The sequence below is a fragment of the Panthera leo genome, chromosome C1 (assembly GCF_018350215.1).
Source record: "Panthera leo isolate Ple1 chromosome C1, P.leo_Ple1_pat1.1, whole genome shotgun sequence".
Classification (NCBI taxonomy): Eukaryota; Metazoa; Chordata; class Mammalia; order Carnivora; family Felidae; genus Panthera; species Panthera leo.
In genome coordinates, this window is record NC_056686.1 from 123,727,952 (window position 1) to 123,752,689 (window position 24,738).

At 37.4% G+C, this 24,738-nt stretch overlaps 1 protein-coding gene across 1 annotated transcript in view; it reads right to left on the bottom strand.

Annotated features, from left to right (window-relative positions):
• The window catches only part of NCKAP5 (NCK associated protein 5), a 729,314-nt gene that overhangs the window by 437,349 nt on the left and 267,227 nt on the right, over window positions 1-24,738 (bottom strand). The gene's annotated exons all lie outside the window — the stretch shown is intronic.

The window sequence follows — 24,738 nt, forward strand, 5'->3', positions numbered from 1 at the left end:
GGTGGAGCCCAATGTGGGCCCTAACTCATGAAATGTGAGATCATGACCTGAGTTGAAATCAAGAGTGGGATGCTAAAGCAACTGAGCCACCCAGGCGCCCTGAAAAATAACTAATTTTTATACAATGACCTGCAATTTCAACTTAATTAGGCCATGGAGTTGATGAGAATAAGGTTAAATAATTTGTTTTTATTTCTCTAATTAGGTTTTCACAGATAAAAATAGGGTAAACCACTCACTTTATTATTATCCTAGAAAACTAGCCCATTCACAAATGGGACTCAGGGTTTCAAAGGACTAGATGACTCAAAATAGATGGTCCAGCAAAAACTCATTCCAAAAACAAGGAGTCAAGTTGGCAAAAGAGTAGGGGAACCCTAATCTTGCCTCAGCCCTTGAACACAGCTCGATGAATATCAAATCGTTTTGAACACCCAAGAAATCAACCTGAGGACTGAGAAAACAAAACTGCACAACTAGAGGTAGAAAAATGGCCACATCATGGAAAGTAGGAGCTGCAGAGAGTTGATTAGGGGGAGAAAAGAACTGTGGGTGCTGTGATGGGGAGGGAGCACTGATCAGAGAGAGAGAGAGAAGTGAAAGAGAAAGAGAAAGAATGAAAGCACACACAGGGGACTTCACAAGAAAAACTCTTCCTCAAAACCGCTGGCCAGGAAAAGGAGAGAGGATGACTACTACAAGTTTTTATAAGGAGCAGAGCACAGCATCTGGAGCACAGATTTGCAGGTCTGCACCATTGCCAGGGTTGTGCCTGGTGGGCTTGGTGGTACTCCGGTGGGGAAGGAAGGTGGAGACCCAGAAGTGGGCAGTGTGGTCTGAGGCTCCCCTGGGTCACAGGCAGAGAAACAGTTCTCCTGCTTGGATACATTTGGGAATGGAGGCACAGCCTCTGAGGGAGCAAAAGAATTGACAGCACCAACATGCTGCCCTGTTTTCTAGCATAGGAACAAAGACACTGGGTGAGAGCTGCAAACTTTGGTGCCAGCTTTTTGTTGCACTTTACCATAAACTCTGAACCACCGCCCAATCGTGTAACCGATTTCTGAGACAAACCAGCACCGGCCACAGTGCAGTGAGACCCTCCCCCAGAGGATCAGTGCAGGTCCAAACTCTGGGAATCTCTAAAACTTGAAGTTCTTAAACCCAACCACACACCTGTGATAAAACACAGATGTACTGTGACACCTGGCAGGCAGACATCTCAGGTACAGACAGGGCAAAGACAGGGATCTGGCAGAAGCCAGGGACACAAGAGAGTTGACTGTTTGCTCTTTTGTGGGGGCTTCCTGAAGAGTGGTGGACAGTTGTCCACCTGGGGATGACAGAGTGGGATGATGCCATTTTGCCCCATGCCCATTGCACTGATGAAACTCAGTGAGCTAAACAGCAACATTCCTTGTAGGTTGGAACCACTTACACCAAGCCCCACCCCCTGGGGCTCTGCAGGGGCATCTCCATTAGTTCAAGTCTTCCTGAGAATCAGTACAGCAGGCCCCACCCCTAGGCCAGCACAAAACCTTCACATGCACCAAGTCTACTGCTCATAGGGAGCTGTAAAGCTTCAGCTCTAGGAGAAATAGGATCTAGCTTCCTGGTGTGTTTGTTTGTTTGTTTGTTGGGACCTAGCTTCTTTAAACCCGCAAACCAAAACACACCTAGGATCTAGTTTCCTTTTTTAGGGGGCTGGATATGGTACCTCTTCTTAATATAGGCATTATGTTCAGGAACATAAATACAATAGGTTTTCCTAACAATCACACACATTCAAAAACAGTGACCTGGACAAAATGACAAGATGGGGGAAGTCACCTGAAAAGAAAGAATGGTAAGTGGTCACGGTCAGGAATTTAATTATACAGAAAAAAATAGGATGTCTGAACCAGAATTTAAAACAATCATCATAAATATACTAACTGGGCTTAAGGAAGGCATAGATGACACTAGAGAACCCCTTAATAGAGAGATAGAAGAATGAAAAACTAGTCACACTGAATTTAAAAAATGCTATAACTGAGATGCAAAACTGAATGGATGCAATTACAAGGATGGACAAAACGGGGGAACACTCATCTAAACAGAAAATCAACAAGTAAACAAAAGCTTTGAATGACACAATGGACTAGATGGACTTAACAGATCCTAAAGCAGCAGAATAAACATTCTTTTTGAATGCACATGAAACATTCTCCAGAATAAATCACATACAGGTCATAAATCAGTCCTCAACAAGTACAAAAAGATCAAGATCATACCATGCATGTTTTCAGACCACAACATTATGAAACTTGAAGTCAAACACAAGAAAACATTTTGAAAGACCACAAATGCATGGAAATTAAAGAACATCTTACTAAAGAATGAATAGGTTAACCAGGAAATTAAAGAATAAATTTAAAAAATACATGGAAGCAAATGAAAATGAAAGCATGACAGTCCAAAAACCTTTGGGATGCAGCAAAGACAGTCCTAAGAGGGAAGTATACTGCAATACATGGCTACATCAAGAAGCAAGAAAAGTTCTCAAATATACAACTTAAACTTATACTTTAAGGAGCTAGACAAGAAACAGCAAATAAACGTTAAAGCCAGCCGAAGAAGGCAAATAACAAAGATTAGAGCAGAAATAAATTATATAGGGGGAAAATGATACAGAAAAGAAAAACAACTAAGAACTGGTTCTTCAAAAGAATTAATAAAATTGCCTAGTCAGACTTAACAAAAAGAAAATAGAAAGGACCCCAAAAGATAAAATCATGAATGAAGGAGGAGATATCACAACCAATACCACAGAAATATAAACAATTATAAGACAATACTATGGAAAATTATATGCCAACAAACTGGGAAATCTGAGAAAAATGGAAAAATTCCTAAAAACATACAAACTACCAAACTGAAACAGGAAGAAATGGAAAATTTGAACAGACCCATAAGCTGCAAAGAAATTGAATCAGTAATAAAAAATCTCCCAATGAAGTCCAGGTCCAGATGGCTTCCCAAGGGAATCCTACCAGACATTTAAAGAAGAGTTAATACCTATTCTTCTCCAAATGTTCCAAAAAACAGAAATGTAAGGTAAACTTCCAAACTCATTCTTAGAGGCCAGCATTACCTTGATTCCAAAACCATAAAAAGACCCCACTAAAAATGAGGATTATAGGCCAATATCCCTAATGAGCATGGATACAAAAATTCTCAACAAGATACTAGCAAATCGAATCCAACAGAACATTAAAAGAATTATTCACCACCATCAAGTAGGATTTATCCATGGGCTGCAGGGCTGGTTCAATATTTGCAAATCAATCAATGTGATACACCACATTAATAAAAGAAAGGATAAGAAACATATGATCCTGTCAATAGATGAAGAAAAGGCATGTGATAGCATTTGAAAGCATCCATTCTTGATAAAAACCTTCTACAAAGCAGGTATAGATGGAACATATTTCAACATTGTAAAAGCCATATATAAAAGACCCACAACTAATATCATCCTCAATGGGGAAAAACTGAGAGTTTTTCCTCTATAGTGAGGGATAAGACAGGGAAGTCCATTCTCACCATTACCATTTAACATAATACTGGAAGCTTTAGCCTTAGCTCTCAGACAACAGAAAGAAATAAAAAGTCATCTAAATCAGCAAGGAAGAAGTCAAACTTTCACTATTTGTAGATGATATGATACTCTAAATAGAAAACCTGAAAGGTTCTAAAAAATTGCTAGAACTGATGCATGAATTTAGCAAACTTGGAGAATATAAATCAATGCACAGAAATCTGTTACATTTCTATACACCAGTAATAAAATGGCAGGAAAAGAAATTAAGGAATCAATCCCATTTACAATTGCACCAATAACAGTAAGATACTTATGAATAAACCTAACCAAAGAGGTAAAAGATCTATACTCTGAACACAACAGAATAGTTATGAAAGAAATTGAATAGGACAAAAAGAAATGGGAAAAAACTCCATGCAGATGGCTTGGAGGAACAAATGTTGTTAAAATCTCTATACTAACCAAAGCATTAGACCTATTTAATGCAATTCTTATTAAAATACCACCAGCATTTTTCAAGAGCTAGAATAAACAATTCTAAAATTTGTATGGAACCACAAAAGACCTGAAGAGCCAAAAGCAATCCTGGGTGGGGGGGGGCGGGGAGTGAAACTGGAAGCATCATGATTCAGGACTTATATAACAAAACTGTTGTCACCAACACAGTATGGTACTGACACAAAAACAGATACTTAGATCAATGGAACAGAATAGAAAACCCAGAAATGAACCCACAACTACATGATCAACTAATCTTTAACAAAGCAGGAAAGAATATCCAATGGAAAAAAGACACTTTCTTCAACAAATGGCATTGGGAAAACTGGACAGGAAACAGTGGTTTTGATCTGTCCATAAGAATGAAATTAGACCATTTTCTTATACCATACACAAAAGCAAATTCAAGATGGATGAAAGACTTAATGTGAGACAGGAAACCACCAAAATCCTAGAGGAGAAGATATGCAGCAACCTCTTTGACCTTGGCAGGAACAACTTCTTACTAGATAGGTCCCCAGAGGCAAGGGAAACAAAACAAAAATGAACTATTGGCAATATATCAAGATAAGCTTCTGCACAACAAAGGAAACAATCAATAAAACTAAAAGGCAGCCTATGGAATGGGAGAAGATATTTGCAAATGACATATCTGATAGAGGGTTAGTATGCAAAATATATAAAGAACTTCTAAAACTCAACACTCAAAAAAACCAAATAACCCAGTTAAGAAATGGGCAGAAGGCATGAAAAGACATTTTTCCAGAAAAGACATTGGCTGGCTAATAGACACTTGAAAAGATATTCAACATCATTCATCATCAGAGAAATTGAGATCAAAACCACCATGAGATACCACCTCACACCTATCAGGATGGCTAAAATTAACAACTCAGGAAACAACAGATGTTGGCGAGGATGCTGGAAAAGGGGAACCCTCTTACACTGTTGGTGGGAATGCAAACTGGTACAGACACTCTGGAAAACAGTATGGAGGTTCCTCACAAACTTAAAAGTAGAACTACCCTATGACCTAGCAATTTCACTACTAGGTATTTACCCACAGGATACAAAATTACAGATTTAAAGGATACATGCATCCCAATGTTTATAGCAGCATTATCAACACTAGTCAAATGATGGAAAGAGCCCAAGTGTCCCCTGATGAGTGCATAAAGAATATGTGGTGTATACACACACACACACACACACACACACACACACACACACACACGATGACATATTACTCTCTCACGAAAAAAAGAAATCTTGCCATTTGCAATGATGTGGTTGGAACTATAGTATATTATGCTAAGCAAAATTAAGTCAATCGGCATAAGACAAATACTGTATGATTTCACTCATATGTGGAATTTAAAAAAAACAAAACAGATGAACATATGGGAAGTGGGAGGGAAGAGGAGAGAGGGAAACAAACCACAAGAGACTTAATGATAAAGAACAAACTGAGGGTTGATGGAGGGAGGTGCGTGGGGGAATGGGCTACATGGGTGATGGACATTAAGGAGGGCACTTGTAATGAGCACTGGCTGTTATATGTATAAGTGATGAATCAGTAAATTGTATGACTGAAACCAATATTATTCTATATGTTAACTAACTAGAATTTAAATAAAAAATTGGAAAGAAAAAAAAACAGCCACAGAACTGGTAAAAAAGTATGCAAACTCAGATCCTCCTGATGTTACTGATTCACCCATGCTAATGTCTTTTTGTTTTTGTTTTAGTTTTGTTACTAGAACTACTTTTTTTTTTTTTTTTTTTTAGCACGTCATTCTATTATGGCTATGGTTTCCACTAAATTAAGTATTTTGCATGCAGAATAGATTATCTTCTGATAAAAAACAAAGAACGGTTCAATGCCTGACTTTGAGGGACCTACATTCTTTCAGGGGAGAAGGGAAGCAGAGACTGCAGGCTCCAAATAGGACAAGGTGACTCTGAACTATAGATTACCCAAGATGAAATGCAATTCACTGCATCAGACATATTCACCAGGAGTGATAGGAAAGGTGGACTTTCTCTAGCTCTAATTCATGGGGGAAAAGTTCTCCTGAGGATCATGAAAGAAGCATTAGAGTATGATCTGGAAATAAATCAAGATCTTCTAAAAATATTTGCGCATTCCCTTTCCTGTATATTTTTGACCACGCCCTTCCTCCTGGGAGGGCAACAAGTCCTTTCAGGTCTCTGTATTCAAAATTAAGATAGCTTCCAGGTTCAGCTTTGAGCCACCTCTCTGAAACTTCCCCACATCAAGTCTGTCTCCCTTCCCTGATTTCCACACCACCTACACACTTTACCACCCTGTACGCTCTTACTTACTTTCTTCTATTATTATTTTTCATGTGCATTTATCATGATTCTCCACCTATATAAACATCCGTTTAAGACTAGGACTATATATAATGTGCATATGTATTTTTGTACTTAGCACACTAGAAATGTTTTGCTTATTGATTCTTGAACTGGCGCTTAGCTAAGTCAGGCCTGTAACTTCTGTCTCAATCTCGTTGGTGGTCAATTTTTAATCTCCACAAAATCAGTTACTTCTGTCAGATTCAGAAAAAGTAAAATCAAACTCAAATCTTTTTTCTATCATGTTCCTGCATCTTTGGCAAAGGAGAAAAACATGGTTTAAAAAGAAAAACATGCTAACTAAAGTCAAACCTATAGAGAAAAAGAATGGCAAAGTTTATATTACATGCATTTTATCATTTATTTATTTTAGTATTTATTTCACTATTTCTTATTTGTTTCCTTATTTATATTTTATTTTTTTGATATAATATACTGTCAGGTCAGGGACGCCTGGGTGGCTCAGTCAGTTGAACAGCCAACTTCAGCTCAGGTCATGATCTCGGGGTTTGTGAGTTCGAGCCCCGCGACAGGCTCTGTGCTGACAGCTCAGAGCCTGGAGCCTGCTTCTGATTCTGTGTCTCCCTCTCTTTCTGTTCCTCCCCCACTCACACTCTGCCTCTCTCTCAAAAATAAATAAATATTTTAAAAAATAAATAAAAATAAAAATAAAAATATAATTTACTGTCAAATTGGTTTCCATATAACACCCAGTACTCATCCAACAAGTGCCCTCAATATAAATATATTTATATTTTATTACATATATTTCACCACAATAAAAATATGAAAATAAAATCTACTCTGTTATTATACATAATCAACACTCCTCTCTGTATAAACTCACTGGATCAAAAGGAACATGGATAAGTTACCTATATTATAGAATTTGCAAGACTGTGCTTTGGTTCCCAAAACAAAACAAATGGTGTATGTTAAATAGTTAAAAAGCACATCCTATAAAAAAAGGGTGAATTTTAGCAGAGAAGACAGTATCCCTTCTTCCTTCACAAGTAAAGAATGTTACATAGATTCACGCATTGTCATATTGATGAATCCCCAAAATCTAAAAAGGGAGCGCATTTTCCATATGAATAATTTTTTCTGTTCAATTTGTTAATGCTTTTCAAATAAAAGGAAAATGATAGCCTTACAAAACAGTGAAAGTTCTAGGGAATTCTAGGACTAATGAGGCAAAAGTTGTTTACTAAAATATATTCCCTTTAAATGGTGTGTATTTCAATTAAACCATCAAAGCTTGACTCTAAGCCACATCTACTTTCTAAATGTAGGGGAAAAAATTTTACCCAAATTATAAAACATGGATAAAAATAACAGTAGAATGTGTCAATAGACTGGCCAGATTTTTTTTTAATAGTTGTACCCTGGATATAAACTGATCTGTCCCCAAAGTAATTTTGATTTTCTCCTAGGTTTGCTCTAGATCTTTTAGAGCGGGGAGTTTTGGGAGTGAGAGACGCAGAATAGTTGAGTGTTATTTATATGGTGCTGCTAGGTACTGAAGAGCAGTTAGTAAAAAACAGTATCACAGAAATCTGGGTTACAGTATTGGATGCGGCCAAATTTCTATGGCATCTCTCTTTCCATAGAACCCATGGGCTGGGCTGGCTGTAAGAAGCCATCTTAAAAAAAGCTCTGTGTTTTTCAAAACTCACTGAAGATCACTTTTGTATTTCTCCCAGTTGTATTTAGCAAGTTCACCTCTTCCCTTTCTCCTCCTTGGCTTTTCTTACCATTGTACCTAAATAGCTACAACAGGAACACAAACACTGGCCCACGGGCTAAGTCTAAGTGATGTGACACATATGTTCACAGGACACTTTGCCAGCCATACATTATTCATTCTGTTTAGAGTCATGGACTCTACTTTCATTAAAAAGGCAGGTTTGCATAATTTTCTCAGCAAAAACTGACTCTGAGTGGGTAAACTTTCAACTCCATGTTCCTCTTTAGTTGATGCTTCTACCTATGAAATAAGTTCTATGAGAAAAATTTTGAGTTTGGAGAAAACTTTACAATTTACAAAATTTTCCTCTTTCATTGGTTCATCTAGTCCTCAGGACAACTTGACAACGTCAATAGTTATCAATGCCATTTAAAGATAAAGAAAATGATATAAAGAGATGGAAGGCGCTTGCTCAGGGTTGGTTCCACTGTTAGAAATGATAGCTCTGGGACTAGAACCAAGTATTTTTTTCTGACCACAAGATTCCCTCCAAACCCCAACTTTTTTTCCCCTTGGGATAGTCAGTTCTGCTCTAACATTTATTTTTTAATCTTTTAATCCTTTATTTATTTATTTTTAAAAATTTTTAACATTTATTTTTGAGAGGGAGAGAGAGAGCACAAGCAGAGGAGGGGCAGAGAGGGCGGGAGACACAGAATCTGAAACAGGCTCCAGGCTCTGAGCTGTCAGCACAGAGCTCATCATGGGGCTCGAACCCACAAAGTGAGATCATGACCTGAGGTGAAGTGAGATGCTTAACCAACTGAGCCACCCACGTGCTCCTATCCTTTATTCATTTTTATATTTGACATATTACATATTAGTTTCAGATGTACAACATAATGATTCAATGTTTGTATACATTGAAAAATAATCACCACAAGAAGTCTAGTGATCCTCCATCATAATGCATAGTTACAAAGTTTTTCTTTTTATTCTCTTGTGATGAGGCCATTTAAGATTTATTCACTTAGCAACTTTCAAATATGCAATATAGTATTATTAACTATAATTGCTATGCTATTACACACCCCATGACTTATAAGTTTGTACTTTTTGACACCCTTCACCTCTTTTGCCCAACCCCCATCCCTCCTACCCTCTGACAACTGCCAATCTGTTCCCTGAATCTATCAGTTTGGTTTCCCTTGTGGCTGAGGTTGGTTTTGTTTTTACATTCTGTATATGAGTGAGTATATATGGTATTTGTTTTTCTCTCAGTCTGACTTATTTTACTTAGCTTAGTGCCTTCAAGGTCTAGCCATGTTGTTGCAAATGGCAAGAATCCTTTTGTGTGTGTGTGGCTGGGTAGTAATCCATTGTGTGTGTGTGTGTGTGTGTGTGTGTGTGTGTGTGTGTGTGTGTATGTATCACGTCTTCTTTATTCATCTATCCATCCTGGACACTTAGGTTGTTTTCATACCTTGGCTATTGTAAATAATGCTGCAACAAACATAGGGGGCATATATTTTTTTAATTAATGTTTTCATTTTCTTCAGATAAATATCCAGAAGTTGGGATTGCTGGATCATATGATACTTCTACTTTTTAATTGTTTCGGGATTTTCCATACAGTTTTCCATAGTGGCTGCACCAATTCACATTCCCACCAACTGTGCACAAGGGTTCCCTTTTCTCCACATCCTCACCAATGCTTCTTATTTTTTGTTTTGCTTTGATTTTGATAACAACCATCTAACAGGTGTGAGGTGATTATGTGTCTGTTGGCCATCTGCTTGTCTTCTTTGGAAAAATGTCTGTTCAGATCCTCTGCCCATTTTTAAATCATATTTTTTTGCTATTTATTGTAGTTCTTTATGTATTTTGAATATTAACCCTGATGGGATATATGATTTGAAAATACATTCTCACATTCAATAGGTGGCCTTTTAATTTTATTGGTGGTTTCCTTTGCTACACAGAAGCTTATTTCAGTTTGATCTCATTTGTTTACTTTTGTTTTTGGAGTCAGATCTAAAAAATCAAAACCAAGACCTACGTCAAGTAGCTTACTGCCCAGTTTTCCTTTCAGGGGTTTTACGGTTTTGAGTCTTACATTCAAGTTTTTAATCCATTTTAAGTTAAATTTTGCATGTAGTGTAAAATACTATTATAGTCTCATTCTTTTGCAGGTGGTCAGGCAGTGTTCCCAACACCATTTATTGAAGAGACTGCCCTTTTCATATTGTGTATTCTTGTCCCCTTTGCTGTAAATTAATTGACTGTATAATCATGGATTTATTTCTGGCTCTCTGATCTGTCCCAATGATTTTTGTGTTTGGTTTTTATGCCAATACAATACTGTTTTAATTATGATATCTTTGTAATATAGTTTGAGGTCAAGGAGCCTGATGTCTCCAGCCTTGTTTTTTCTTTCTCATGACTGCTTTCACTATTCAAGCTCTTTTGTGGTTCCAGACAAATTTTAGGGTTTTTTTCTATTTCTGTAAAAAATGTCACTGGAATTTTGATAGGGATTGCATTAAATCTGTAGATTGCTTTGGGTAGTATGGGCATTTTAACAATATTAATTCTTCTAATACACAAGCACAGAATATCTTTCCATTTATTTGTGTCTTCTTTCTTTCATTAAGGTCTTACACTTTTTGATAGACAGGTTTTCTACCTCCTTAATTAAATTTATTCCTAAGTATTTTATTCTTCTTGATGCAAGATCATGACTAAGTACCTTTGGGCCCTCATTTCATTTTCTGGCCCTCAGCTTCATTTTCTGTTCTTCTTCCTGTGTCCGGTCTTTACTGGTTAACATTTCCCAGCATTCTGATCCCAGTTTTATTCTCTTCTAACCCTAAGCATCCCTACTTTGGACATGTCACCCAAACTTGGGATGTAGTCCCTAAGAGCACTTCTTTAGGCCTCTAGCGGGGTGGCAGACCAGGGGCTTGCACCTTAGACCCAAGCTCCCGGACACACAAATACACCTCCTTGCAAAGACTGGTGTGTTTCAGTTCATGTACAGTGACGGTTGGGGGTGGTAATTTGTCAAGAACTGTCTCTCCAATGGTTTCCCATGGTTTTCAGGAACACAAGCCACTTTGGTCTCCAGATCCATTTGCTCAGTGGGTCCTCTGGTAGCAGCCACAATCACCAGGGTATCAGATGTAAAGAAACCAGGGAACCAGATATGTGTAAAAGACCAGGAAAGCAGGTATGTGTAAAAGCTTCCCTCTTGGGAGATAATGTCACTGCAGCATAGTGGCATTAGTGAGGCAGAGGCAGAGTCTAAGGATGGCATCTGTCTGTGCCTCCATCCCTGGAGAGAATGCCAAAAGGCACGTGCCCCTTCAATGGATGCTTTAAGATTAGCAAATGAAACTCCTTCACATATAGTTGGATGCTTTTCAAACTGCTACTCCTGAGCCAGACCCTGGGGTGAGCCAGTGTGTGCATGAGCCTTTTAAGAGCTGTTTCTTAGTTCACTATAAAGCCTTTGGGTCTCATGGAGGCAAGCCCCAGGAGTCTTCAAAGCAGATGTTTTGGGGGCTCATCTCTCAAGTATTGGTCTTAAGAGTTAGAGTGCCTGATATAAGCTACAAACCCTTCACTCCTTAAGGAGAGGCCCTGGATTTGTGAATTCCCTCCCAACTGCAAGTGGCTGAGCTGGGGGTGGTTTACAGTGAGACTGGATCTCAGCCTCTCCTACCCTCCTGAATGAGAAAAGGACTTTTCCCATCTGATGTGAAAGAGATGTTCAGATGGTTTTCAGAGAGAATTTTTCCATATGTAGTTGTAAATTCAGTGTATCTGTTGGAGGAGGGTAGTTTAGGATCTTCCTACAACACCATCTGGACCACCTCTTAACACTTATTTTAAAAGCGTAAATGTGTTTTAAGGTAATGGCTCTGTTAGGGGACAATGTGAGCATGACCCAAATCTCACATTTGCTTATGCCTGATGTCATTCACAAGAAACATGAAGTGAACACAGAAAACTGCAGCCTGCTGAACCTAGTGTAGAAAGAACACAAATCATACATATCTAAGACAGATGGGCCCTCATTTAGTGTGCCCATTACGAGCCACCCCACCCATATCTGGTGGCACAACTTGCCCTCTGATTTCAGGCAGCCTTCCTGCCACCATTTAACAATAACTCACAAGCTGGGGCCTGCCCTTCCAATGACCCCTTCCACAAGCCAACTGCCTGTCTTTTTTCAAGGTGAAGTAGCATATTTATTGTAGTATTTATGTATTTCTTAACCATTTAACACACGTAAAACTTAGCTGTCATTTTTATTAGATTTCTTTTTTTTAATGTGTTACTGACCAAGTTTTTGACTCTTGTGTCCTACTTCCATTTTTCCCACAAGCCATGTGCATTGAGTTTTAGGAATGCAAGGTTTGTGTTATAATGAAGCTGACTGTGTATCACAGTTGAGAAAAATAAATCTGAATCAAAAGCAAAATTCCAAAGTCCTTTCCCTATTTGGGCACAAGCAAAGAGTTGGGCCTTTGACAAAGAATCAAACATACAAACAAAAAGAAAAGTGTATTATGTATACCAGTGATCTTGTTCTAGCTCATAGAGGTAGAGATCTCGTCTCTATTTCATTTAAGGGCTTAACAGAGACCTTAAACTTCCTCAAACTTAATTACTATCCTCTGATTAAGCCCCCAGGGAAGAAAACTCCACAATTTCCCTAGATAATCCATTCCATTTTCTTAAACTTCTCTCCTGATAATTTTGTTAGACTTGCTTAAATTGTTTCAAGTATTGAAAAGCCATTTTTATCTGCATGTTCCCAGGAAATGGATAAAAATCTATATATTCTAATAAACATAAAAAAAGAGCTATGTACCCACATGTATTTGAGCAAAACCCACATGGATTTATTCATTCCACTCAGATCACAAATGTTTACTGAGAAGTTACAGGGTGCCAGACACTGGACCAGACCAGGAGACCAGCAAGAAGTTGAATAGAAAAGGTTCCTGACAGCAGCCTATTTACACACAGTGAAGAGGGCAGGTGCTAAATGAATTATCACACAGGTGAATGTTATCAGCATAAACTGATGGATAATTAAGGGTTTGCTGAAAGATGACAAGAGCAAGTGATAGTGTTTGGTGGCTTACAGGAAGGCTTCTCTGAGGAATTAACATTTAAAATGAGACCTCTGTTGGGGCGCCTGAGTGGCTCAGTCGGTTCAGCGTCCAACTTCGGCTCAGGTCATGATCTCGCGGTCCGTGAGTTCGAGCCCCGCATCGGGCTCTGTGCTGACAGCTCAGAGCCTGGAGCCTGTTTTGGATTCTGTGTCTCCCTCTCTCTCTGACCCTCCCCCATTCATGCTGTCTCTGTCTCAAAAATAAATAAACATTAAAAAAATAAAAATAAAAAAATAAAATGAGACCTCTGTGATGACTAGGAGTCACCAAGTAAAGAGAAGGGACCAGCACTCTTCCTGGGAAGGGTCTTCAGTCACATATGTGAAGAAGGAAGAGTAGCCCAGTATGCCTGGAGCCTGCTGAGCAAGGGGATGGGAATGGCATACGATAGAGGTACAGAGAGCAACGCATGGGCCATGGGGGACCATGAAGATTGTATTAAGGATATACGATTGCATCCTGAGTAAAACGGTAATTCATTGCAATCAAGTGAGTAATAGGATCTGGTAAAGAATTTGCAATTATCACCAGACTACTGTGTGGCAAAAAAATGAATTCTAAATAACAGAATGAGAAAATATTTAAATAGAAAATGGTGAATGCTACCAGCTTCTAGTTTAGACTGCATTTGCTACTCACACGGTTTTGGACAAGCCACTTAAAAGTTAAATGTTTTAAGCTAGTTTCCTCTGCATACTAGAGAGAGTAAAATTGTCCAAGCCAATTTCATAGGATCACTGGGAGGAATGAGCAAAATAATGTACAGTAAAGCACTATAAAAACTTGAAACTCTCATATAAAAATAAGATATGACTAACTAGAATTATATAACTTTTTCATCTAATGTAGTTTAGTTACTTTTGATAAATTTCATAAAAATTTTAGTTTTTAAGAATCACTACATATTAAATAAATATTGTAGTTATAGACTATTTTTAAAATGCTCAAAATGTGTTTGAGTGGATCAAATTTTAATACATTTTAATGTAAGAACTGAAAGATTAATCACAGATATCATCTAGAATGCAGAAAATGCTGTGTTTAGACATCCCTAAAAAACATTATTTTTTAATCCCACTACCTAGTATCATTTTAAACAGATGGCTTGATCTGTAGGGTGCCAAAACTTCAGGGGTTAATACTGAGATATTAACACTGAATTTCAAATATAGAAAGTCAATAAATAACTCTATTTTAGGCCTAATTATATTTGGTAATTCTAGCTACTAGCTAGTATGCTACTAGCAAAGTTAGTTATAGAAAATTCAAAGAATTTGGAAAAGAAAGAAGAATTTTCTTTACTTGCTATGAAAATTCTAGCACCATCATACATGGTCATGTGTCAGGTGAAACACCTGCTCTAACAAGAGAGGTGTCTCCCACATATGCTCCAGGTACTCTGTGTAAGTCCTGAATAGTGAGTGACATGGGGCATCAACTCATCCAGAGGTATTCTACGTAGACGACATTAAAAGAGATACATAATAATATGTAGAAAGGTATTCACTATATGTGTACATTTCAAAAGATTTCCTAAACTGTGTCCAAGTTATAATATTCTTGTCAAACATTTTATGATCAAAGAATCGTGGGAAAAATACTACTACTCTTAAATAACAAAAGGATCGGGGCGCCTAGGTGGCTCAGTAGGTTAAGCATCCGACTTTGGCTCAGGTCATGATTTCACAGTTTGTGGGTTTGAGCCCTGTGTCGGGATCTGTGCTGACAGCTCAGACCCTGGAGCCTGCTTCGGATTCTCTGTCTCCCTCTCTCTCTACCCCTCTTCTGCTCGCACTCTGTCTCTGTCTCTGTCTCTCTCAAAAATTAAAAAAAAAAAAACATTAAAAAATAATCTAATAAAAGGATCTAAAGTAAGAAATGAAAAGAGGCCATTAGAGAAGGTCATAAGGATTATGATATTCTTGGGTATTGATGAAAAAAATATATGAACTCATTCAAGAAATGCAGAATCTGGCAAACAAGTCACATGTTACACAATGGAGATTTTAAACTAGACTATTAGGAAAGATAGGTACATTTGATTCAGTAATACAAACATAAAGTGTGGTATTAAGACTCAATAATCAATTCAGAACTTCAAGATGTGCTTAGATTTGCTTATTAAATGGTGGCCAGACAGTCACAGATACTGCCATGTGTTCACCAATTAACATCTAATGTATACTGACACATTTTAAGATTATACAAAGACCCCAAATAACCATTCTAATTCTCTTGCTACCTATTGAAAACCTAAAATTGGCAAGTGATTTTTATCTTCACAAGTCCATAAACCAAACACATATCAGCAACAAAATCAAAATGTTATATTTACATGAAAACTCATTTTTAATGGGAAAAACTCTATATTAACCAATTTCTAGCAATCCAATGTAAAATGGGGTCTGAATTAAGCTACAGTTATTACATCTAATTGCAGCCTCATTTTTGCTTTTTACACAAATTGCAATATATTTTCCCCATAAGGTTCTCTGAATTCGATATCTCCATTAGTTATGAAAGATTCAGTTATCCCAGAAGCAGAGAAACAGATAAGGAACCTAAGAATTGATTTTTTTTTAAAGCCCACACTGTTGGCTGTAACAGAAGAATCAGAATCAGATTTTGAGATGCTAGGATAGAAGCAGTGCAGTGTACATCCGCAGTGCTGATAACATCGCCCAAGAGAGACAAAGCTTTTATTCTAACAACAACAACAAAAAATATACAGAGCTTGGTTTAAAAAAAAGTGAGAAGGGGGAGAAATGGTGAGTGAGAGAAATGAATAAGAGAGTAGGGGGAAAGAGGAGGAAATTTCAAGGGTAAAGAAGACAGATGGGCACTTAGGAGGATCTTAAAAATGTCCTCAAGCTAGACAGGAGCTCTAAAAGAAAAGTGCCACAGGTGAGTCACTCCATAAGATTAAACTTTCTTAGGCAAAAATTATGCATATGAATATGTTTTTTTTTTTTTTTTTACTTAGCAAAGGAATACAGATGTGAGCTTTATGGAAGGACTATTTCCAGGGTGGGTTATACGGAGAAGCACAATAAAATGAAGGCTTGGCACCTCAATATTGATATGGTTTGTAAAGGCATGTTGGAACAAATTATAAGAAATTGTGGTATCCTATACAAAGAGAGAAAATGAAGCTGTCCTTTGCTTATAGTCAATGATCTGTATTATTTATCAATTGGAGCTATAAGTGAAAAATAAAACAGCAATACTATATCCACAATATAATGTAACACAGTTTTGATTATATTATCATACAGCTGACAAAAATTGGAAAGTTATACATTGCTCCATTTCCCACATTTTTTATCACCTTAAGTGTCCTGATTTTCACCATCATGATTCCAGTGGGTGGAGTAAGCATGAGGCTGGTAGTCTGGGTTATTATCTTTTCAGTTCTTCTATTAGATGGCTGTGCAACTTTGGGAAATACAATTACCCTCTTTGGACCTCCTTTTAAAATGGTATGGTCCCTTTCAACTCCCACATGTTATATACCCATGAACTTAGTCATAATTATGGTGATGGGGTTTAGGACACCTTACTCCAAAATATGGCACCCTGCTATACTGAATATCTTAAGCTAGAGAGTTTGAGAAACTGTCAGAGGCAAAAAGGTCACTCCGACCTCCCCTCTTCCCTGCAACAGGTCATTAAATCCCCATGCGAGAGGTGCCCTTCCTACAGTAATGAGGAAGTAAGGCATTCTTATCACCAGAGACAGGGAATTGGGGGCCAAAATATCTGTACAATCAAACCTTGGAAAACTAACCCTTATCTTCCTAGTTACTTCTTTACCCTTCTACACCGAGCCCTAATCCATCTGTCTTGTCAATTCTTCACACATTGGTTGTTTCTTTGCCTAAAAGGTATAAAAGCTTCCTGCTTTGGGTCTTCATTCTCTTTTAAAGGCCCCCATGTATATGTAAAAATTAAAAAAAAATTGTGAGCTTTTTTCTTACAGTCTGTCTCATATCAGTTTAATTCTTAGACCCAGTCAGAGACCTTAAGAAGGTAGAGAATCTTTCCTCCCCTAATACATCAAGGAAAAACATAATTACTAAAGATATGAAGAGTATAAGGAGATGAAATCTAATGTTTCTAAGATGGGGAGGGTGTACGTATGTGGGAGATTAGTCATAGTGTGGATTTCATTTGATAATGATAAAGGTGACTGGCATCCCCTGACAGATAACTAGGTGGGTGAAGCTGTGGATTGAAGAGGCTAAGGGCATGGTTTCCGGGGCTAGTGTAAAACAGGCAAGGCGATGTTAAAAAGGTAACATGGGACAGCACACAACTGGGAAGAGAGGTGGTAAAATGCAGACCCCAGAGGCACTGGATTTAATTTGATTCCCAAACAACTGTAGGTCTCGGTAGATCTTGAGAAGAATGACAGAATCTAAATGATGTTTGAGCAAGATAATTCTTCCTCAGGGTAGACTCCAGAAGTGAAGGACTACTGTAACAGGGACAAGCATAGACTGCTTCTTTTTTATTACTGTCATTCATTAGCAATGGTTCCTTGAGTTGGAAAAAACCTTTCCACAGGGTTTTCTGGCTCACTGACTTTGACTTCCACAAGCTTCTCAGAAAGCCATTTCCTCCCAAGCCCTGTGAGTATCTGATCATTATGGGGGCTGACCAAGGAGAGCAAAACATTGAGTAATAAACCAAATGAGTTAGTAAGCTTGTTATCCATGGTCAGCTGCCTAATTCAGACACATTCTTTCTTTTACCCCAATCATTTCCTTGAGTTTGTGTGGTCAAAAGTTTCAATTTTCAACTTTACTTAGAAAACAGCTTCATTTACCCTACCACTGGGTCCTCTTATAAGAAGTCAGTGGTTCCTTCTTTTCCTCTGGTCACAAATCTTTCTCTGTTGTCACGTTAATTGATCACAATTAACAGTAGCAATTAATTATTCTATCCCTTTGGGAGTTCTCAGAAGTCATTTTTTTTAAGTGCCATCCTACCTGATTGAAATTGTAAGTATTCTCTTCTGTTTTATGGATGCAGTATATTTCATATGCAGAATGGGGAGGATCTCAGTTCTTTGAGGATTTTTACTTCCAGTTCTCTGCCCTGAATGAATCTTTAGACTTTAGAATGGTCCTAGATTTATTCCCCAGTTCACCCCCACTCTGTTCCTTTTCTGTCTATCCCACAATGTCCAGTAGGCAAATGAATGGCAGCTTCAGCAGATTTCGCTTCCATTTCAAAATCCAAATCACTGTATTTCTCTCCTTGCTCCTTATTATAGAGGGTCCAAGATCTTGTGTTCTCTATTCTACACTCCTATCTTGAACTTCAGCTACATTTAGTGTACAGGTTAACACCTGCGCCACTTTTCTCCACCCTAATGTCTCTTCGCTGCCCATCTAATTTATCCCGTACATTGGTGCTTCTAATATTCAACTTAGCTTTTTTTTTTCAAATTAGAGGTCATATTTCTTGCTAAGCATTTCATATGTAATCATTACCTCGTATCTCTTCAAGCAACATGTTTTTCTTTAGGCAGGTATTGAGCCTTGCCCTTGGTAATGAAACCCCATAGAATATTAGCATATCGTTGAACATGTCAAAAGTGTTCAGTATACTCTTGTTGAGGTAAACTGATTCCTCTTGACCTCACACTACTCCTTTCCCTTAGTTGGCAGCCAGCTCTAGGTTTGCAAAAACTCTATCAATGACAACTTTCAGTCTTTAATCACTCTGAAGATAGTGTGATGAGATTTTCTTTTGTTTAGAAACCTCATAGACACAGTTTACCCTGTGTGTCATTTCCTGTCCTTTACACAGCCTATGTTTTACCTTCTCCCAGCAGCCCAGAGAATGTAATCCTAAACTTCATATTCTAACCCCTTATCTGCTTAGTCACTTTCTCCTTAACTGGTAAGTCAAAAATTTCTTTTCTTAGAGGATTTGAAGTGACTTCCTATAAAAGCATTTCTAATTCCATTATTTGGGGATAGCACATTTTACTGTTCTTATTGTTCATCCCACTAGATTTTACAGAATTGTAGGTGGAAAAAAAAAACCTATTCAGATAAAGAAGGCTTTTTTTCTCTATGATTAGAATCCTTATATTCCTGTCTTTCTTCACTGAATGGCTGTAATTATGTGTATGGGAAATTAGAGTATTTGCTATGATAATTATTCACTCTTCTAAAATAGGAGAATAATTATAATGTCACCAACAGACTGTTCAAGGTACTACTGGAGCTTTCATTTTAAATCTGCCAAGAAATAGCTTACGGGACCATCCCCTCAGTAATTAATATTAATTTCTCACAATACATTTTATTCACTTGGAAAACACACTAGAATACCTTCCTATTTCACATTTCATTGTGGAAATGTCTCTTCAATATTTTTTTTAAACAAAGCCCTGAGAATATCTGGATTGGTTTTTACATTGCCAGCTTCTATTATTTTATGATACTAGATTATATTAGAAACCTGAAATTTTATAACAACATGATTTTTAGAAGTCTGCCTTATCCTTGTTAGCAAATGCAAACTTTCACATTCTATAATTCCATTAAAAGGTCAACTATAATATTTAAAAGATCAATGTGGAACTAATCACAAGTTTTGGTTCACTGCTTTAGTATTTCATTTCACACAGTTACCAACTTAGAAGAAATTGAAAATACTACATATTGAATAATTAGAGTGTGTTATTTGGGGAGGTAAGGTTAAAAGAAATATCATTTTTCATGGGGAAATCATTAAAAGCTTATAAATGAGTTGAGCGAGTATAGTTAATCTATAGAAAAGGAAAATGTATATTCTTAAAAGGCAATCTGAGCACCTCTTTTAAAAGTACACTAACATCTTGGTTAATCACATAAATAAAGGGGGAGATTTCAGTAGATAATCTCAGTTTCTAAGTGGTGGGAGATGATCAAAAGAGGTAGCAAACAGAAAACATGGTCCCCTATTATACAAATAATAGTCATGAAAAACCAGTGTAGACTACAGTTACCACAAACAATGTCTGTCACATGGCTGGATCTCAAAAAGCTCACACAAAATTCATGGTTATAGGTCTTTTGTGTGCAATTTAAGTGAACAACAGTAATGTGTTCTCAGGTGCCCTGTTTGTAGTCTTCTGGCTTCTCTCCAGCTTCACACTCCTGGCTGAATGTTCAGACCTCTCACACGTACAAGTAGTCTCACTTGGACAGCGTAGTCAGACTTGAATGAGTACAACCAAACTGTCCGCTAGGGTTTCATGTGGATGCATTAACATCTTTCCCTTTCTGTAGGTCTTGAAATTTAAGGGAAATGGAAATCTTTAGACTTGAAAGGCACTTTAGTTTATTAAGTACAACTGAGGCTCTAAAGGTACTAAACACTAAACAATCTAGTCTATCCTTTGTCACTGTGCACAGAAGATTGAACCTTCTTTGTGAAGCCTCCCTTCCCAGGTAGTTGAGAGCAGATTTTTCAAGAGCTTGTTGGAATTTTGCATCTGAACCAGTAGGAATTATAGTAAAACTTTTATTTACATTTATAAATTAATTTCCTTTGCAATATAAACCTTTATACATACGCTTAAAATTAAACCCCTACAAGAACACAGAAAAGCAACCAGCGAGAAAGATCACAAAACATTTTAATCATTATTATATTAGTATATTTAAAAGCCCTCCTAGAACAATTTATCTTCTTTTTCTGGAATTAACATTACTGAAAACTAAGTGTTCTTATGAGGTCTTGAATGCTATAAAATGTGTTTCATCAGAGCGCCTAGGTGGCTCAGTTGCTTAAGCGTCTGACTTCAGCTCAAGTCATGATGTTGAGGTTCATGAGTTTGAGCTCCATACCAAGCTCTCTGTTGTCATCACAGAGTCCACTTTGGATCCTCTGTCCCCCTCCCTCTCTGCCCCTTCCTGCCTGCGCGCTCTCTCGCTCTCTCTCTCTCTCTCTCAAATAAATAAACATTAAAAAAATTGTTTCCTTCATTTTTACTGGTAGAGGATATTGGTACATTGCTCTACAAGTGTATGTTTTTACACAGACTAGAAATACCAGAATTTTTGAACAAAGGAACAGATTCAACATGTACAAAGAAATGGTTCCAATTAGCGAGCTTTAACAGACATTAATTAGCATGGTCAAGGAAAACACATGTGCCATTACACAGGAATGCCATTCATCACATCCAAATACCTACAACAGCAGCTATCATCTCTTAGAATGAGAGGAATTACACACAGTCCACAAATTACAAAGGGTTCAGTATACTTATGTTATTTTATAAGCAATTATTGAATGCACAAAGCATACTACAGCACAGAGAGTCTGTGGATTTATTTCACTTTTTTTATGAAAAAAGGATTCATCTACTCAACAACATTGTAGCCACTGGCATTAAATTCAAACTGGGGCTTGTACCAGCATCCCCGCTGATGTGAAAACAAGGAAGCATGTACCTATGTTTAAATAGCACCTACCTAGTTCCGGAAAATTAAAAAGGAAATTCTAGAAAAAAATCAAGAGAATTAAAAGTAAAGAAAAAAGAAAGGAATGCTCTTAGTATCACAAATAGGAATGATATTGATGTGGAATTCTGACTGGTAGTTCTAAGCACTTTCCACATAATTTAATACCCACTGGATTTTCACAACACTAGATAGGAGGCACTATTTCCAAAGCAATTTTTTGTTTTTAAGATTGTGAAGCTAAAGCCACGGGAAATAAACATCAAAGCCAGAGTTTGAGCTCAGGAGATCTGATTCCAGGGTCATAGAGCTTGACTGCTTCCACTTAAAAGTACCAAGGTGTTTCTTTCCCAGTCTAGTAAACTTTCACCTCAACCGGTGAACCAACTGTCATTAATTTTACCCCTCACCTTTAGCCTTACCCTGTTAGACGTGGGATGCAAGAGTGACTTAAGAGACGGTCTTAAAAAGAGATTGTCTTTGCCAGTAAGAATATGATAATGTGGTAGGACCAAGATGATCATATACCAATTAGCTGAAAAACCATGACTATTTAGAGCAAGGTCTGGTCAAATTTTTCCATCAGGAACCAGATGGCAAATAATACAGGCTTCATGGGCCCTATAGTCTCAGCTGCCAATACTCACTTCTGCCTTTATAGACTTAGATAATATGTTGACAGGTGGGTGTGGATATATTCCAATAAAACTATAAAAAGAGGTAGGGTGTGGGGCAGCTCAGATAGAATTTGTGGACCCTTAATCAAGATTACCAGTTGACATCTCATGAAAATAAATCAATTCTAATCATTTATTTTCCAGGAGGTTGTATTCCTTTTATCCAAAATTCATAAAGTCCTCAAAAGCTATGGAGTTGGGGAACAGTCTTTTTGTTGAGAAACATACACAATCGACATACTATCCCCCAAATTTACTGAAAATGTAGCCACTGTTGACAATCTGAAAAATTAAGTTTGGATTTTTCCAGAAAGGATGACCTTTTAACAGTTCTAGAAATCATGTAATATTTGTGCTTGTCAGTGTGCTATGAATAAATATTTTATCTATCTCTGTGTGATTATATCTCAGTACAAAGGCACTAATTTTGTGTTATACATAGAATTATATTTTACTGTGTGGAGGTGAGCCATTAGCCACTGTCAATTTTTATTCTCAGGAATAGATACTTCCCCCACTCCCTTGGAGAGGGAATAGAGTCTATAGTCATTTGCTCCCAGTGTCATTTAATGCAAAAAATTATTCAAATCACTTTAATTCAACAATTTATAAGGGACTTACTTCATGTCAACTAATCTCAGCATTAGATACTTCTGAATATTAGTCATAACATAGTACAGATAAACTAGTCATATAGGTAAACATATTTTTTTCTTTCTTTTAATTTTTTAATGTTTATTTATTTTTGAGAGAGAGAGAGAAAGAGAGAGAGAGAGGGAGGGAGGGAGGGAGGGAGGGAGGGATGGGGGGAGGGGCAGAGAGTGGGAGACACAGAATCTGAAGCAGGCTCCAGACTCCGAGCTGTCAGCACAGAGCGTGACACACGGCTCAAACTCACAAACAATGAGATCATGACCTGAGCTGAAGTCGGCTACTTAACCAACGGAGCCACCCAGGCACCCATTTTTTCATTTCAAAAGCCTATGAGATTTAATAGGAGCTGACAACTTTAAGTGCTTTTCAATCATATATTCTCAGATGCTGAAATAAAATTTCAAGTCTAACCACTCATTAAAATCAATTCAGTGCACAATAAGACCCTTTAGCATACACATGACAGGCTGTAGCAGAAAAACCATTTCACCATCTCTCTACCAAAATTTTTATATTTACTATGTGCTAAATAAATTACTCCCCTACCACAGCCACTAATTCAGTCTTCATGACATCTGAATTGATCTGGGAGAAAAAGACTTAAATTTGTAATCTATACCTTGTGTAGCCCTTGGGTTGTGCCTCTTTTACTGATAATTTAACTCCACAAATTGGGTTTTCGTTCAGATTTTAAAGACTTCAAAACTTCACACATCCTTTTGTTTGTTATTCATGGATTGCTGTTAAACTAAATGTTTTCCATTCTGGGAATAATAGTTTCTCACAAAAATAAACCCAGGCCTTGACAAGCAACTCCACACCATCTTACAGCTTTCCTAAGAATGAACAGCATGAAAAACTACTACCTCCAAGAATTAAAAAAAAGAACACACTGACTTCAGTGCTTATGCAATGTTTACAAGTCTCTTAGAGCTGAATCATTCCACTAAAACAAAACTTCATAAATTAGAAAGCTATTGGATGGTGAGCTTTCTGAGAATAACAATACATCTTTGTCCTTTATTACTGTTTCAAATCATTGCAACCATACTGCTCATGTTCATTTTTACATCTTCTCTGGTGACAAAGTTGTTAAACAGCAGTCGCTAGATAAAATGGGGTTACAAAATGTAAACGACTTTGTGTTTTGTGAGACAACTGTCCCAGGACAGTTTTATATGGCTTTACCACTTTTTTTTTTTTTTTTTACATTAGTTGTTGCATTTTAGACCCCAAATGCAAAGCATGATTTTACATGGGACTTTTTTACATACTCTAAGCTGTGAGTTCCTGGTATTTGTGAACACGTAACTTCCAGTTATTTGTTCATCACATGATTTCCTCCTTTAATACAAGTTCCAGTGGGAATCCATAGTGGATGTGAAGCATGGCAGCCAGCAGCATATATAACGTGTACTCTGTACAACCTTTCTCTATGACACTAAATTCCCAAAGCATATAACACTCTTTTCCATCAATAAGTATTTAGTTGTCTGGGTGAAAGCTAAAGCAAGTTGGGGGGAATAACACCAAACACTTCCAAATACAATAAAGAGGAAAACAAGCCCTTCAAATGCACACACCTTCAGTAAGTTATGCTATTCCT